General features: G+C 38.9%; 1 protein-coding gene across 1 annotated transcript in view; it reads right to left on the reverse strand.

Annotated features, from left to right (window-relative positions):
* CHGB (chromogranin B) overlaps positions 1-6,324 on the reverse strand; it is a 146,835-nt gene extending 140,511 nt beyond the window's left edge. The window contains exon 1 of the mRNA XM_027840335.1: positions 5,787-6,324. The gene's annotated coding sequence lies outside the window, so the exon portion shown is untranslated. The remainder of the gene's footprint in view (positions 1-5,786) is intronic.
* Positions 6,325-6,534: the final 210 nt, after the last annotated feature.

The following is a 6,534-nucleotide window of genomic DNA, read 5'->3' on the forward strand; positions in this document are numbered from 1 at the left end:
CTCTGCATGCTTTAATTTACTGCAGAAGAAAATGGCAATCCACCGGACCTGTGCCATGAACACCCATATGAGGTCACCAAGATTTGAATACAACTGAACAACAACAACATGGGCCAAGCCTTATGCTAAGCGCTTCGGATGGCAAGTAGGTGGCGAGGTGAATATAACACGGGACCTGGAGACAGGAATTCAATTCACATCTAGCTTCAGACATGTAATAGCTGTCTGACCCGGTATGTGTAAAATGGGGATTCTAATAGCACTGAGTTATGAGGATAAAATGAAATATTTGTAAAGCATATTACAATTAAAGTGTTATATAAATGCTTCTCTTATTGTTACAAAATAAAAAAAAAATCCCTGCCTTCATGGAGCTTACAGTCTAATATTATACGTAAATAATTATGTACACACAAGAATATACAGAGTAGATGAAAAGTAATCTCAGAGGGAAGGCACTAGCAGCTGGGGACCTAGAAAGGCCTCATGCAGAAGGTACAAGTTTAGCCAAGGACACTGAGGCAGAAGTGAAGGCATTCCAGGCATAGGGGACAGCCAGTGCAAAAGCACGGAGACAGGAGATAGTGCTGTGGTTGGGGAACAAGTAGCCTGTGGGCATGGAGGGGAATAATATAAGAAGACTGGAAAGGTAGGAAGGAAAGGTAGGAAGGGGCTATGTTCTGGAGAGCTTCAAATGACAAATAGACTTTATATTTGATCCTAGAGCTAAGAGGGAACCTCTGGAGTTAATACTCAGTAGGGATGTGACATGGGCAGAGTTATGCTATAGGAGGGCCAAGAGACTTCGATTCAAATCCCACCTCTCAAGTGTCATTTTTAAAGACATTTAACCTCCCTGAACCTCAGTTTTCTCCAAGGTAAAAAGGTTAGACTAGGTGGCCTCTCAAATCTCTTTCCAACTCCTGACCTAGGATTATATGGTCAGTCCTCAGCAACATCCTTTAAAGAGCATATTTGTCAGCCACAATACTACATAACCTATGCCCTCAGCCTCTCAACCCCTTTGGAGTATGTGTTTGCAACAAGTAAGGTCACTCTGAAACAGGGTTACCAATTATTTTAAGATGAAATGGAATCCATTAATAATGCCTCTGGCCACACAAATTAGACCAACCTCAAATAATTCCCCAAGTATTCTTCACCAGCTTTCTGAAAGTCTAACTAACTCAGGGATTTAATCAGTGGGAAAGAACTGGCATTTCTGCTGGTGGGGAAACTCTGCTGGGAATGCAAATCCTGGCCCTGCTGACTGTAGCACTGGTCCGGAATGCTATTAAATATAAGATCAGTGATTTTAAAGGAAACCAGGGATTAGAAAGAATTTGTTATGGATTTAAAGCCAACACTTTAATTTTGAATCAAACTATGTAGGTGCCAAATAAAGAACAAAAGGTTTACTGTATTTGATATAATATATTCGATCTCATTAAAGAGGCTTTCCTGCTGTCCACTATTTGAAATGTACAAGTTATCTTCCTAAATGTCTGGAAGTAAATCTAATCTGAAAGCTGCAATGCTCTGTACAACCACAAAAGAATTATTGCTAAAAATATTGGTTTACTCCATCTAATCATTTGAATTCTAAAGTTGGAAGGGGCTCAGAGCGCCTCTAACTACTTTTTTTTTTTAATAGATAAGGCCAAGACACTTAGGTCTAGTGGAAAACACACTGGCCTAGAGGGTGTCAGCCTCATTTGTAAAATGAAACAGTTGGATTAAATGAACTTAATGCTTTCTTCCAGTTCTAACATTCTATAATTAACTGACTTGCGAGGATTACAGAATCATAGATGTAGAAATGGAAGGGCCCTAGGAGGCCATTTAACCCTATAATTTTACAAAGCAGGTCAAAAAACTGAGGAAGTTTTTTAAAAACTGAGTGATTTGCCCAGAGTCATACAGAAAGTTAGAGCAAAGGTGAGATTTGAACCCAGGATCTTTGACTCCAAAGCCAAAGCTCTTTCTACTGTTATGCAGTTTATTTCCTTTTATTATTTTCCTATTCATTGCTTTGATGTAAGTTATTATTGTTGTTGAGTCATTTTTCAGTTGTGTCTGATTCTTCGTGACTACATTTGGGGTTTTCTTGGCAAAGATACTGGATTGGTTTGTCATTTTCTTCTCCAGCTCATTTTACAGATGAGGAAACTGAGGTAAACAGGGTGAAGTGACTTGTCCAGGGACACACAACTAAGCGTCTGAGGCCAGATTTGAACTCATGAAAATGAGTCTTCCTGACTCCAGGACCAGCACTATCCACTGTGTCACCTAGCTGCCACTGCTTTAGTCTAAATTACTACCATAATATGTTTAGATTGGAAGAGCAGACATGTTTTCTTTTGGGAATTATCAACCTGAGAAATCCATGCTATTAGACAATAACAATATTGATGACAACGATGATAATAACTGCTGACTTTACATAGTGATTTGTTTTGTAAAACACTTTACATACATTATCACATTTGGTTCTTACAACAGCTTTCTAAGGCAGAAATTCTCAAATTTTCTGGACTAAGCCCCCCTTGACACTCCTTTTTTTTGTTTTGTTTTGGTTTTGTTTTGTTTTTTTTGTGTTAGGCAATTGGGGTTAAGTGACTTGCCCTGGGTCACACCGCTAGTAAGTGTCAAGTGTTTGGTCTGAGCCCCCTTGACACTCTTGAAAATTATTAAAGACAAAAAAGAACTTTTGTTAATGTGGGTTATATCTATTGATATTTACCATATTAGATACTAAAAATAACAAACTTTTAAAAAAATTTTTGTCTATTTAAAAATAATAGACCCATTACATGTTAACTTATTTTTATGAAATATATATTTCCCAAAAAAAAGTTAGTGAGAAGAGGCATTTTTTTTTGTTTTTTTTTGTTTTGCAAATCTCTTTACTATCTGGCTTAATAGAAGAGAGCTGAGATTCTCATATCTGCTTCTGCATTCAATCTGTTGTGATATGTTGTTTTGGTTGAAGTATATGAAGAAAATCCAAACACACCAAGATATGTAGATGGAAAAAAAAGATTATTTTACTAGGTAAATAACATCTTAGCATTTTTATGAAACCAGTTTTGACCTTGGAGACCCCCTGAAAAGATCTCAGGGATGCCTACAGAGTGGTTTGCCGATAAATATTTAACAACTAGTTCTCACTGAGGAGAAAATTTCTAAGTGACATACTTTAAAGTTTAATCTGCATCATCAACATTTTCTCCACCACTTTCTTAAATTTAAACAATCAACAAAACAATAAATCAAGCCCTGAATTGTACCATTTCACACTGAAACTTTGATGTTACAGCTGGCTCCAGAATATTCTTGCCCTGCCCCCCCCCCATCCTGGAATCTTTGGACAACACTTTGAGAACCACAGCTTTAAGACAAATACTAGTTATTTTCTACATTTTAAAGGAAAAAAAAAACCCAAAACACCTATGGCTCAGAGAGGTTAAGTGACTTGCCCAGGGTCACACAACTCACAAATGTTTGAGGCAGAATTCAAACCTAGGTTTCCTGACTCAAAGTCCAGCACCTTAGCACTAGGCCAGGATGTATTGCCACATATGTTCTACATGTAGATGAATCACAGTTTCAGATGATTTATCCTGAAACAACCTGAAAGATCAAGGTTCTCAAAGAAAAAAAAACATACTAGTTTTTTTTTTTTAAATTTCTGCCATATTAGCCAACCCAAGCTGTGGGTGCCCATAGCTGTCTGTTTCAGGACTCTCTAACATACCTCTTGCTGCTATCTCCCTGGTCTGAAAACCAGCCTGATGAAACATAATCAGTGTTTAGCAGCTGCAATGGTGCTAAAATTCTGTGACCTTTGACTGCAAAACAGTTTGACGTCAACAGCCAAATACGCACCCTAGTGTTTTATCAGAACTGTGATAAGAAGAGATTTCCAAGAAGGAATAGCACAACACCACAATAAAAAAATTTTTTTTTAAAAATTAACATCATCATATATTAAATACCAAACATGTTCCAGGACTGGGCACTGTACCAAGGAAAAACTTGCTGATAAGCAGAACTCCTTTTTAAAAATAAGAACCATTTGTATTTGCAAAATAACTTTAGTGCTAAGTGAAAACATCCTACAGCATTCTTACTGGAAAAACATAAAGGACAAGGACAACTTGAGAGCCCCTTCTAATAGTCTGGGAATAACTAGATTTACAATCAGTTTAGTTGATAGTTACCTTAAACTGGCTTTGACCCTGTATGACCTACCTCTACACTTTTGTAAGGGAACTACCTCCTTTTCAAGAAGTGTTAATTTTCATTTCTTACTAGTACATGCCTTATGGTGTCACATTGGTTGATAAGGTAATTTATTTTGCTAAATTGCTTTTTAAAAAATTCTTCGTGGCCTCCCTATAAGGAAAATAGGGAAGTTTATAGTAGGAAATTAATATGATGTAAAAATGAAAGATATGAATAAAGTTTTTTTTAAAACTATGTGCATCTATAATGCTTTATGTGGACATTTCTTTCTCATGCTGGGGAATAAAGTACATGCTGTAACCATATATACTCTCAGCCCCTAACCATACCAAATCCAATATATCAAGAGAAGGGGGAAACTGTTTTTTTTTTTCTTCTCTTTTTATCAGTTAAGGCCATATATGAATATCAGCTTCATTTATCTCTTTTTTTTCCTTGAAGAGACCAATATAAAACGTTCAACTCATATTTTAAATTTAAGAATACAGAGTACTATGCAGTTTAAGTGCGATGTACTTTTCTACAGAATGTACCTCACTGAGAGGTAGATTAGGGGTTGGAATGCAGGAGAACTTGGGTTCAAATCTTACCTCTGATACTTTCTGATTAACTCTGGGCAAGTCACTTAATCTCTCTGGACCTCAGTTTCCTCACCTGTAAAGTGAAAAGGTTGGACTAGAGAGCCTCTGAGATCTCTTTCATTTATGTGCCTGAGATTATAATCAGTTAAGGATAATGACTTCATTCTGAGTAAATAGCATTTAATTCCCTAGCTCTATTCCAAGCACAGCTCAGATGCCACCTCCTCTAGCAAGCCTGTCCTGATTTCCTCCTCAGTTCTTAATGTTCTTCGTACCCCGACACACTTTGTATCGATGCGAAGGTTTCATCTCCTCCAGGACAATGAAAGCTCCGAGGGGCTGCTACTGTTTCTTTTCTGTCTTTGGATCCCAAAGTGCCTGGCACATAGTGGGTGCTCAATAAATTGTAACTGCATTTAATACTGTTGGCTTTGGTGCATTTTAAATACTGTTCTGTGGCTCATGAGAAATGTCCTTGTGTAGGGGGAGCCCGAGTCGGATTCCAAAGGAAGACCAGGTAGCTTGGGTTCATACCATCATGGATTTAAAGCTGAAAAGGACCTCGGGGTCCTTGAGGACCACCTTCTCATTTAACAGAGGAGGAAACTGAGCCTCAGCGGCTAACCGACCTGTCTAAGATCACATGGGTCAGAAGTGTCCACGTTGGGATTTGAACCTGGGTTCATCCACCTTTCCGTTGCTAACTGAGTAAGTATCAGTGAATGATCCAGAACGCCACCTCCCCCCTCCCTCTCCCCAAAGCCGTGGCCCTGTAGCACAGGCTGGGGTGGGGAGAGAGGAGGGCTGGGAGGGAGAGTCAGTCCCATAGCTTTACCACCAAGCACCGACACCACTGCCTCGCGGCCGGCGGACACTGGGCCTGCCCCTTTCACCCACCGCCTCCTCCGGTGGGCAGAAGCAAAAGACTTAGCATTTATGCACCGGAACAATACTCACCAGCCTGAGGCAGCCGTACGCACGTTGCTGAACAGGAAGTACAACCACCATCTTTGTTAAGGGAAAACAGCCTCCAACCGGAAGTCGTGGCACCATCTTGGGTTTGAAGGGAAAGGCCGTGGCAGCCATTTTGGTTAAGGGCAATTGCTTTGGAAGTTCCAGCCGGGTAGTGGAGGGCAAGGCACCAGGGATGTGAGTGGTTTCCCTGAAGCTGTTGTTTAAAGGCAGGTCAGGGCAGTTCTGAGGTAAATTGTGAGAAAACCAGAATTAAATGAAAATGAAAAAAATGGCAAAACTCAGAAGAGATAGCGAGAAATTAACAGTGTAAAATAATGTTAGGTTTCCGGATCACTTAATCACTTTCAAAGCATTTTCATGTAGATGAGCTCACTTTTTAAAGGCTAGTTCTCTAGTGTAAAAAACATCCAGGAGCCATGAGACAGAAAACATTTTCTGCATCAAGAAATTCTGAAATGCCAAAATGGCACTGGACACTAGCCTTCTTCTGCAGTCCAAAGGAGGTAATAAACATGCTTTGTATCTGGATATTATGGTCCTAGAAAGAATACAATATCGAGTTATCAGGAATTTATAGATTAGTTTACAATAGTTTATTGAATTAGTTACCAAATGCTAGCTGAGGGCAGATTTTGATGAGAAAGTAGGTGGAGAGACTATAAAGTTATTAATAACATAGGTTTGTTTAGAAAGCAGATCACATGTATGTACTCTAATTAAAATGAATATT

This window comes from Vombatus ursinus, unplaced genomic scaffold (assembly GCF_900497805.2).
Source record: "Vombatus ursinus unplaced genomic scaffold, bare-nosed wombat genome assembly UNPS02014841.1, whole genome shotgun sequence".
NCBI classification, from domain to species: domain Eukaryota; kingdom Metazoa; phylum Chordata; class Mammalia; order Diprotodontia; family Vombatidae; genus Vombatus; species Vombatus ursinus.